Below are 12690 nucleotides of genomic sequence, written 5' to 3' on the forward strand. Positions count from 1 at the left end.
TTTAATCCTTAAGGAGAGTTGAAACTCTTACTTTTTACTTTTAAAAAAAATGAAAAAAAAACTGGTCTAATAAATGATATTCATACAACATTTTGAGTGTGTCTTAATACTTGTTCACAAAATCTGGATTATCTCCAATTACAGGAGTTATTTTCATTTTTTTGACATCTCTAACTTACTACAAAATAATAAAAACACACACTAATAAAAGAGCTCTGCTTAATAAAGAGCTTCTTTTCATCTCACCAATAGATTTCTCTAGTGAAATTCTAGTGATTCAAGAATAATGTTTCAAAATTGGTTCATATATTATATAAACATGTATATAGAACTTCCAAGAATTTGAGTAGTGTGGTTGTCAATAATGGGTAGAATTGGTGAATGTTACACGTGTGTAAAGTGATCAATTAAACCAGCCTTCGACAGTCGTCTGCCCCGTAAATGCCCAGACTTCCATATTCTTCTTCTTCATCTTTGATGTCGAAAAATAATATGATATTTATACAAATTAAAAACGACATTTCATTCCATCGTCTAGAATGGAAAATCTCACGTACATATAATGGTATACAATATGACATAACAAAAATAAACTTATTAGGGATGAATCTCACTTATGTTTGATTGTAGTCAGGTAAGTATATACTTCACAGAAATTCTCAACTTAATACGTCATCGTCAGCCATACTCTCAAATCTATCAAACGGGAACTAGCATATAAAATTAATCTAACAACATTACACGTATTTGTTACATCTTTAATAAAAATCAATACATATGTTCAATAAAGTGAATACAAGTGAATAAAGTGATCTCTTAAGCCAGCTAAATGCCAGATCATAAGTCCTGGAATGCTCAGACCTCCATCTTCTTTTGTGTAACAACATAGATCGTCGTATCAAGTTAAGACACTTGTAATATTGATATATCATTCATGCGTTAAATAGAATAAACAAATTAATTGTTATCATTTTGATATGAATTGTTGTATACTGGTTTTTTTCTCGTAATAATTCGGTATAACTTGGCTGACATTAATAACCCGTATTACACACATTGCGGACAAATCAAATCTGTGTTTGATGCTCAAATAACCTTATTAAATTCTTGGTGTAATTTATTTTGTTCAGAACAAAGTACTCTCTAACCAGTTTGAACATTTGATATGCTTAATATCAGGAACCCATGAAACACGATCCCAATTTATTACAAATGCCAAGGGCAAAATAATTGATTAATTAGAATTGATGGATATGAAGCGCTACCTTCTCGATAAACGGGTAAGAAGGCTTATTAGATCTTGTAAAGGCTATGTTCTATTTCATAGGAGTAACTAATAATGTTACTCTGAAATTATCACGAGCAGTATCTTCCCTCAAAGGGTTGTTTTTGATCCTCAAGGAGGGTCAAGAAAGGATCTTATGGTCACTATCGAATACACATTTATTAATAATTCTCGAAAGCGTACTAGTATCGCGCACTAATTCCGCTAATGTCAAAACGAAATAAACCGGTCCAATTCTGTGATCGCCAGGCAGGCCATACAAAATGAACGCGTAAACGCGCTCTCGTTTAAGCTTGTCGCAAGCCAATATCATTTTTTATAAATATAATATATAAAGACATCTATAAGGAAGATTAAAAAAGACTAAATTATTACGATTTACCGATATTGTCAAAATTACAGTAATTTTTCTAAGAGTTTTCACATTTTTGTTGAAAAAATCACGGCCTGCTGGGTACGGCCATATTAATTAATACCTTCCGGCATTGAAAGGGTTAAGAAAAATTTACAGTTATAGAAAATATTCTTAATCTTTAGTTTAGTACCTGCGGACAAGCCTCTATTGTAGAAGTTTTGTTTTCTATTCATTTAAAACCATCAACAAATTATCAATTAACATCTCAGCGTAGACGAAGTCCATTGAGGTGGAAAAATGAAAGTCTGGATTGCGATATGCCGTCAGCTGGTTTAATATATCGCTTAATGTACTGTGTAGTATTCAAAATAATAACCCATTATTAAGTAGCATATAAACATTACGGAGTTAAAAATATAATCATTATAACCCGTCAACGACAGTTCTTGAGTCCTGCAAATACCCAGACACTTATTTTTCCATGTTACTTAAAATAAATCTAGCATTTATGCAAACTTTAATCTAGTAAAAAATCAATTTATTTCGAATTTTTAAAGAACGTTTTTTTTAGATATTTATCAATAAAAAAATATATCGTATTTCAGTGATTAAAATATTATTATTTCAGGTAACAATTAATATTTATCACGTTATTTTCAATCTTAATTTTGAAGTCATATGAATGTTGGAAATACACATATTTAATGATATGTGAGAAGAAAGAAATGTGTTTAAAAATATAAATTAAATCAAACATCTTTACATAATTATGAGTGGCTGTACTACACTCCTTCCGTCTGAACTCTAGAAATAATTCATTCAACATCGCTCCTCGCTCTTCACGCTGTTCTAGGCCTCATAAATAACAAAGAATTTCAATGACTCTCAAATGGAGAATTACCGCATATAGACTAGACTAGACGAATTAGAAATAGAACAAGGTAAACGTTTATATCGGAGAGAACTCTCTGCAATATGCAGTTGTCTTTCTTTTAATTAATTTTCATTGTTAATGCAATATGTTCAAACTTATAAATCGTAGTCGTACAGGAGAAAGTGACCAACTAACAAAACGTTAAATGTTCAGGAGTGCCATTTAAGTCACCTTTGCTTGGCCAGAAAATAAACATCAATGCAATGAGTCATTCTCAATACAAGTCAATACATTATGCTTCCGAGTATAAAATCCTTTATATTTTTTCAGGGCAATATTAAACTAGTAAGATATCAAATACTCAATAATCACGCTTTTGTTAAAAATTCACCTGGTCTCTTTCTCCTGTATGACTACGATATATATATAAATAAAAATAAAAATATTCCTGTGTTTAAAATCCTAAATCTTATAAATTTATTCAGCGATTGCATTGGAATTGTGATAGAAAGTTGCATTCGCACACGCGGATACTTTTATATACCTGTCTTTTTTTAAACAGTTTTTTTACCCCAATGGCAGTGGCATCTGTTAAACGTAACAACAAAACAGGAAATACTTAATAATGCTTATGGTGGACAATGCGTTTCTTGATAGCTGCTAAAATATCTTGTATCCACAAGTATTGAGAAATTAAACATGGATGTGTGTTCCTTGTTTTTTTTTCGTTTTAACTAGACTGCACAGCTAATATTTAATAAAATTCCAATAAAACTTCGTAAGGGTGTGTATTCCTGTCTTAAAATTTGAATCAAATTAAATAATATTTTAGTAGAATAAATCGTGCCAACATAAATACATAATGATTGAAGAAAACACTTCGTTTTTTACCACTTGAGTTTTATTATAGACTACATGTTTCAGAAGTTAAACTTCCATCATTCAGGTCTGTATAATAACTTGTATATAAAATATAAAATTGTTCTATTGTATAAATAAGATATATTTATATATATTTATTTAAAATAATATATTTTTTATATAAATGTTCCATATAAAGGCCAAATTATGAATTATCTTGAAAATTTAGAATTCCAAAAAAACATAAATTCTAATAATAATTTATCAAATAATATATTGTTTCAAAATTCTTCACCTTTGATTTCCATTTTTCCTTTGTTTTCAAACTCCGTCCCTTGACTAACCCCTTTCCCTTACTTTCCCCTCTCCTTATTTATAGAACAATTTTATATTTTATATTTTAGTTATTATACAGACCTGAATGATAGAAGTTTAACTTCTGAAACATGTAGTCTATAATAAAACTCAAGTGGTATAAAACGAAGTGTTTGCTTTAATCATTGTAACATGTCTTACCACAAAGTTAATGCCGAAACAAATAATTAAATATAAATACATAAAGTGTAATGTTTGACATCTCAACATTAATGAAAAAATATGTATGTTGCGATGTCAATATAAAAAAAGCTCTCAAGCGAAGAAACCCAAACCCTTAAACAAGAATTTGAACACACTCAAAATGTTCTGAAGTGTAATTCATTGAAATGAGCATGTGGATAAATTAATTGTTTTTAATATCACTCACTAACTGCGACAAAGACATTGTTTATATTTTTAATTAGGTTATTTTTTATTACCATAAAACAATGTTTATTTTTGACTTCAAATCTCACATTAATATATTTTTTCGGTTTTTCTGCCCATACTTACCAGATTGAACCTAAATTTTCACATTTACTTTTACCCTTAGACATTGCTACATTGCGTAATTATCTAGACCTAAATTGTAAGCCATCCTTCAGGTGATTTTAAACAAAATCGGCGCAATATTATTTTCGGCGTAATATATTTTGGCTATTTTTATTATTTATTTTATTCTCAAATAACATCAAATCTAACCATCTGCGAAAGAGGGTTGATTTAATTATAGCCCCCTATTATTTCGTAACTTCAAATGCTTCTTGTGAAAAAAACATATTTTTGTTTTGTCGTTGCTGTTGTTATCGAGTGATATAACATTTTTACGTTTTCCGCGAAATAGGGTTAATTTAATTATGGCCCCCTTGTATTTTGTGGTACAGGTTACAACTTCAAATGCTTCTCCTGAAAAAGAGGTATTTGTGTTTTGTCGTTGTTATATTGAGTGATATAACATTTTTACGTTTTTATGATTCAAGTTTGAATTTTATAGGATATCAAGTTTAAGAAGAACAAATGTTTCGCTATACTGACTGAAATGTAATGAAATAAAACAAACTTCTTTGTTTGCAAGTAACAAAAAGGGTTTCATTTCATTTGTATTTTATTTACTGATATAATTTCGTTTATCGCTGTTTATTTTGTCGAAGAGGACTTAGAGTATTCCGAAAATCTTAAAACTGAAAGCAGGAGCCACATTATCTTGTTTTTCTTGTTCATAATTCAACAAAGTTTAAAGAGAAATCTTTCCAAAGGGTGGAAGGCTTTTAAGGATTACGTGCTTTTCCCTTACACTGGATGTACATTTTGTACTATCTGTCGTATCTACGTATATTAAAGTGTCGCATCAAGCTTTGAAGGTAACATTGCTGAAATGAATGACGCCACAAATATTTTATTTGTCAAGGGCCAAAACGAAACATGAATACCGAGTTAGCATCACTTTGACAATACAGAGGGAGAATAAAATACATGACAATTACTGTAAGTAGAAAAAAAAACATTAAAAAAATTCATTGTATTTTTTGTTGGGGTTAGCGGCAGATTATTTAAGTGAGTTATTTTATTTTATTAAATCTGTGTTTACGTGGGGCAGTGGTATATTTAACGTAATCGTAAATTAAATTGAGTGAGGATGATATCTTCTTAACCTCAATTGTTTAAAAATAAAATATCACACAAAGGCAATAGCTGTACCTGCGTGTACAATAACAACTGTAGTATGGATCGTGTTGTAGTTTTACAAATAAAAACAACTAAATTAATATTGTATTTAATGTACATTTCATATTAGAAAGTCATATGGTAGTCATGTGATTTTTATGCAAAAAAATATTAAAAGCAGGATTTCTTTGAGGTGTTTGAAAATAATCAACAACAACAAAAATCGCTTTTATTACAAAACCATGTAAAAATCCTGGAGTGTTTTTATGTGGTTAAATAAAAAAAATTGTAAAAATATTTTATTTTCGCCCAAATAGGTATTCTTATTCATGATACTACCATAACTTTTTCACCTGTCTTATTTTTTTCAATATCTTTCAAAAAGTCTCATTTTTTTCACCAGTTTTTAAAATACAACTCTGTTTTTTCTGCTTCTTCTAAAAGAGACTTCTCTAGTCTCCAATTTTCCCAAATGCCGCCTTCCCTCGCAGATAGGCATCTATAACAGACAACATTGTAGTCTCATCTTCTCATTCTTCTGCGTGGTCTGGTACCTAGAGACATGATGATGCAATGCTATTCATGGATACTTTTCAGTAGCTAATAATCGAAGTTCATATAAAGCCTGCATCTTGTGGTTCAACCTAATTCTCCATCGTCCATTTTCAGATATTGTTCCACTTTTTTTAAACTTTTTTATTTTCCCAGGCACATACGCAAGTGAGGTAAATATTGCTTTATTATTTATATTAATGTGTTTATTTATTACAAAATGTGTAATTTGGAAAAACCATATATTATGTATTTAATATGTAACGTTTTCATTTCCTGTTATAATTTGTATTGCTTACTCATTATCCTTCTCACCCCGCGTCCCGTTTTGTTTATTAGGGATGTGAGGGTAGTTAGTGCAGTCCTTTCATTAACTTTGTTTTCCTTTCATTTCACACGACTCTTCTTGGGTAGAATAATCACACAAAACAAACATTGCTTTAATTGTAACCCGGTTCACGGCTTATCTGTAAATATACGACCCAATTCGTAATTTTAAATGTTTTGGTTGACTTAGGTGAGACATTTTATCATATGTTTTTCCTGTTATCTTCAAAATAATGGTGAAAGGGTAGTGTTGATTGGTTTTTCGATGGCAAAACAACTTTTTTGCAATAAAAAATAACTTTTTATCATTACAAATCTGCACCGAGGAATAAATCATTATGTGGGATGATAAAATATCGATTTGCTACTATAGGTAACAAATATTTAATTCAAAGATATAAAAAATGAAAAATTCTTACTTTGTCGGGCCCAAAATCGGGATAATAAATGTAAATTATTGCTGTTTTTATGTCTCGGTAGCTTATTCATTTAATGTAAAATTACCAAATATATTATAATCAAAAGTACGCAATAAGCACCTAAATTCTTAAGCTGATTGGATTGATATGCTTTAAATGATCTAATCCAAAAACCGAATAAAGTGACGGCTTATATTAATAAGTTGTTATTTAAACTTTTTTTCATGATTTTGCCCATGTCTACTTTAAAGTAATAACAGGTAATAAAATTATAAAATAAAATTTAAAAAACATGTATATAATATAAATATATTAGGGCAATGAACTCTTAATTTTACTTTGATTTAGTAACAGCTAGTGAATAATATAATGTTTAATAGCTTTAATTATGTACACGAAGATAATTGACTCTTTGAAAAGAATTAATACTATATATCCTTTAAAGTAGTAAAGATAGAAAATATTAAAATGTTAAAAAAAACTATAATAATGTACATGAAGACATGAGACTCTTGAAAAGTTTTAATACAATATTAACTTTGAAGTGATACTCTTATTTAATGTGGTTACAGCTAGTAAATAATTAGCAAGCTTATTTATTTTACTGATAAAAACAGCTATATTAATAAAAATTAGGACGAAGGACTCATAAAAAGTATTTATATTATAAGACACGAGGAAATGAACTCTTGAAGTGTAAATACGATGTGATGGAAATGGACTTTCGAGTGTTATCTAATTAATCAAACAATTTTTTTTTTCAATTTTCTATCATTAACTTTGATTCAAAAATTTCATTGAATGGAAGCTTTTTGAATACACGTTCCAAGCAGATTTAAAAGGATTTTACGGAGAGCCGCTAATGCATTTCACTGAACCGATATTTTAAAAATGACCTAGTTTGTTAGTAGACCTCGTCACGTATCAAAGCTTTGACATTTTTATTATTTATCGTATCGAATTTGTGATAGAAAACTCGGAGATTACCGTTGGATAGCGATTGAACCAACATGTTGAAATGTCCAAATTGAAGTGACGCTCTTTTTAATTGCAAAAGCTGAGTTAATGTCCATGTAAAAAAATTCCGATAATTGCAATTACTTACTGTTTGTGAAAGCAGAAAAACTCATTTGATTCATTAATTTTTTTACAACATTTAAAGTGTGTCCAAATACTTTTTCACATATCTGGATGAAATAAGTCTAAAAATAATCAAATCATAAACTACATAAAAACATTATATCATGTTTTCTGGCGAGTCTCAAGTATGTTATTTTCATTTAGATGAACAAATAAAAAATGTTAATGAAAATGTAAAAAATTTTAAAATTTTAAAAATGTTAATAATGTTTAAAATGTTAAAAATGTTTTATAAAATGTTAATGTTAATTTTGGACCTTGAGCACAAATAAAAAGAGCATTCGTTTAATAATAGTTTTTCCTATTCCAATATAGATAGCGGCTGTGAACTCACATCGCGAGTTTGATCGATATATCTAGGAGTTACAAAAAATTGAGTAGTGTGGTAATTAATCTTGGGTAGAATTGGTGAATGTTACACGTTTGTAAAGTGATTACACAAACCTGTCTATGATATATCTAGAGCTGTGTGAATACTAAGACTAATATTCCTTTAATCATTCTCATGTCGTCAATTCGCTCCACGTTTCCACTTCGAAAATCTTTCTCAATAGTTATGATTATTTCCAACTCAGCCTAACATTTGTTTGTATTATAATTTTTTATTATTATTTTATAAAACATCGATTGTCTAAGGATAGCATTTCAATGGCGTTCGTTCTATTTCCATCCTTTTTTTGCAAAATCTATGGTTTTCTTCCATACATGAGTAAAGGCATTAGAACTACCTAGGGCTTTGAATTATTGATTATCTAGTAATGTAAGACTAGTCATCTTGCCGATTACCGATCAAGTTATTTCTGCATCAATCTATTGAATGTGGATTTAAGTTGGAGAATAAAGGTTTGACTACCCTAACGAGAATTTCCCATCGAAAACCGTTGTTTGATACATAGTTTTCACATCCATTTTTAACACTTCGCTACCCCTATTTAGTAAAAAGCTTTATCATTACATCTCTAATACTGACTAACATCTAGATTCCGTCTCTTCTCATGTCAAAGCTATCCAAACAAAAGCTGTGAGTGTCGTTGACATAAACTATCATATTTGTCTTTTTAGAGAAAGCTCGCTTTTTGTTTTTGATTACTGCTCTGTCCTTTTTCGCAATCTAGAAAGGTGTGTATTTTAGAGATATGAAGACAAAAATACAGGGAAGGTATAATCATACAAAGAAACAATAAAATAAAACAACAAATGTTTTGTTGATTTTTAAAAATTAAATACTTCTATTAAACCACTAATTGACATACGACTAGTTTTTGTGAACACTTGTCGATGAAAACATCTGTAGTTTTTGAAAATAGTCCTGTGACATAAAACTCAATAAGTTATCTAATACAAGTGGTTAATTTTTGATAATCATCATGTCATTCCACAAAATCAATGCCAAATCAATAAATAATATAAGTGTATTGTTTTTTCCACTTTTATTTTATTTGACCAATGGCTGATTTCGTCTACAATATCGAACTAGTAAGACATCACCAGTGTGATGACGCCAGTCAGGATGAAACTTTAAGAAAGTTACAATATTATACACTGTAGTATGAAGTTGCAGTTCTCGTTTCACAAACAAATATTACTAAATTAATATTATATTTTAAGTATTATGGTCAAACATGATAGCCTTGCCATATATATAAGAACTGAATTCATATGGTTGTTTTGTGATTTTTGTGACTTTGAAGAACAAGAATAAGTCAGAACTAGCGACATCAGGTGAGTAAGATGTGTGGATAGAACAGTGGTCGAGTGTTTGGCCAAAATACTCGTGAATTCTGAAACTATAATGGGGGTTGTCGCTTCGTCTATTTCAATCTATTCAAGTCTCAAAATTCGCGAGATTTTGACCAAACACTCGATCATTGCTCTTCCATACCCACCTTACTCACTTGATCTCACTCCGTCTGACTTATTCTTGTTTCCCAAACTCAAAAGACCTCTGAAAAAAAATATTACAGACCATTCCCGAGATTAATGCAAATGCGACGAAAGAGCTACGGACATCACAAAAGAAGCATTCCAGGACTGTTTCCAAAAGTGGAAATATTGTTGGGATAAGTGTGTGCGCCGGGGAGGTGACTACTTTGAACGGAACCCAGACATGTAACTTCTCAATAAAGAAAGTTTTTTTATGACGTCAGTGTAAGTATTATTTGAATAACCCTCGTTTTAAATATGTATGGTAAAAAAAGCAATCGGTGAAGAACTTCAGATGATTTGAGATTTTTAACAACTTCCTTGAGCACACAACCATGATACATGATTTACACACAACGAAGGTTTGATAGTCCCATGAATTAACAATAAATATGGGAGTCGAACACTACAATATATCGTTCCGAACATTTTTAATTTGTTGTAGACGGATGTTGGAGGTCAAAATAAAATATGGAACAAAGGCAAAATAAAGGAATGGGTAAATGATCAATAGTTCTTTAATTTTATGAAAACTGTAAAATGTTTATATTCTTAATTTTTTTCTCTTTTTTGTGTGTATATTAGGTTAAAATCGTTAAAAACGATAAAAAATTATTAAAAAAGAACTTCACCGACAAGACACACAAGGTGGTTTGGTGGGTCTCTGCAAAAAAATGTTCTAAGTATGTAAAAAATGTGATTTAAATAAATGTATAAAAAAAAATAAAAATTTATATCTTATTACAACCCTTATCCGCATCCGATGGTGTATATGACATGCATTGTATTGACGCAATGTTATCTCGATTGTAACTAACATGAAGGCAAGATGGTCACTCCTGGGCTTCATGGACCAATCCAGGGTGATGGTTCGTAAATACTAGAGTGTAAAATCACCTATATTTTCACTCCCACATTTTTTTTCATATAATTGAACAAAAATTTAAAGGTAAAATATAAAATAAGAATAAATGCGGGAGTTCTATGATCAATGGACAATAAAATTTCCCTAGTAGATAACTAGAACCATTGGATAGAGCCTCGGAACTGGAAATGTTCCTACATTAAGTAAATTACCCCAGTAACTAAATAGAAGACCCTGTAAAATATTTACCGCTTTGGATGGTAATTTTACCAATAAAACGTTCTTTGTTTCACGACCCTGTTTGTTCCCGGATCGGGAATAGCATAAAATAGATTACGGTTTAACTGACACCTTGTACTACTTCTAACTTTTTTTAAATATATTTCATTTAGTTATCATATACACTGGTTTTTGTTATTTTTATCCCAATAATGTTTTAAAATGTAATTTTTTTATTAATGTAACTATTTTTGTTAATGTAATGTAATGTTTATTATTGTTAATGTAACTATTGGTAATTGTATACTTTTTTATATGTAAAGCTGTACAATTCCCGAACGAATAAAATAAAAAAATTAAAAAATTAAATATCAATATTTTAATATTTCAACTAACAAACCATCAAGCCACATCACGCAAAGTTAGTTAGAGATGATAGAACGCTACACCACTCTGTCTTTACAAAAAGTCTTCTCCTCATACATACCCGATGATTGTTTCTGACCTAACCGCTTTAAAATATTTAAGTATTTTAAATATTTGACCATCTACAGTTTGTTTTCCTTAGCTACCAAGTATTTCGTCTCAAAAATTTGTTATATTATTTTTTCCCTCCTCATTAGTTCCATTTCTGTGAGCCTAAGCGGCTCATTGTTATAAATAGGTATCAAATTGTAGTAGAGTGGATTCAAACCGAGAAACTCTGACTCAAGAGTACGCGACACTAATCTCGAGACCACAACCCGACATATCGTAGTCGTCCAGGAGAAAGTGACCAACTCACAAAACGTAAAATGTTCAGGAGGGCCGTTTAAGTTACTTTTGCTTGGCAAGAAAATAAACATCAATGCAATGAGTCATTTTTAACAAGTCAATATATTATACTTTAAAGTTTAAAATCGCTTTGGGATTTTTCAGGGCAACATTGAGCTAGTAAGATATCAAATAGTCAATAATTCAGTCAAGTCATTTTTGTAAAAAAATGCACTTGGCGACTTTCTCCCGTATGACTACGATATATATACACATACATTTATTATATAAATACATCCATTAAAATAGGGCCTTTTGTCCCCCTCCGTAGTGTAATGGTCAGCACGCTCGGCTACCGTTCTGGAGGTCCCGGGTTCGATTCCTAAGGGGGGTAAAATAAATATAAGTGATTTTTTCACTGTCATATTTATTCAATATTACCCTGGACTGGTACCTGAAGCGGAGGGCTAATCACCTTTCCTTCATCTGTAAACGATCATGATAACACTGCGTTTATATGACGCAGTGCCCTATGCACCATTGGCGTGCGGATAAGGGTTTTTTTTAATTATATTATTAAGGCACTTTACTATAAATTCAGTGCTTTCTGGTGCCATCGCTCTCGATAGCCACAAGAAAGATCGTGGTAAGTCTTTTAATATTTTATAATATTATACTAGCATATCGAAAATTGTCTACACCACATATTACGACCGAAAAGCAAGGTTCGAAGGCAGTATTAAAATCAAAAAGCTGTACTCACGGTGTAGTGGGAGGGCGGCTCATCGCCGGCCCGGGCGCCGCTAGCGCTCCGCCGGCGGGGAGCGCGCCCCCTTGTCGCGCGCCCCACGCATGTCAGCCCCCCCCCGCCCCTGCCGGCGCCGTGCCGCGCGGCAGCACTGCGCCGCTACAGCGACGGCCGCGGCCGCTTGCGAGCGAGCCGGATGCGACAGCGGATGGTTTCGGTCAGCACTGGATGGAATAAAATACAGCATTAACACGTTTTCATGAATGAAAAAAGTGTATGAAACTCTTAATTTTTTTACAACATTTTGAGTGTGTCCAAATACTTGTTCACAAAATCTAGATTATTAG

The 12690-nt window shown here is 31.1% G+C and overlaps 1 protein-coding gene across 1 annotated transcript in view; it reads right to left on the reverse strand.

The window, feature by feature from the left end:
• nAChRalpha1 (nicotinic acetylcholine receptor alpha1) overlaps nt 1–12690 on the reverse strand; it is a 190777-nt gene that overhangs the window by 172325 nt on the left and 5762 nt on the right. Inside the window, exon 3 of the mRNA XM_088263841.1 lies at nt 12359–12567. The gene's annotated coding sequence lies outside the window, so the exon portion shown is untranslated. The remainder of the gene's footprint in view (nt 1–12358; nt 12568–12690) is intronic.

Source organism: Brachycentrus maculatus, unplaced genomic scaffold (genome assembly GCF_059751285.1).
Source record: "Brachycentrus maculatus isolate JH-2025_06_01 unplaced genomic scaffold, ASM5975128v1 h1tg000204l, whole genome shotgun sequence".
NCBI classification, from domain to species: domain Eukaryota; kingdom Metazoa; phylum Arthropoda; class Insecta; order Trichoptera; family Brachycentridae; genus Brachycentrus; species Brachycentrus maculatus.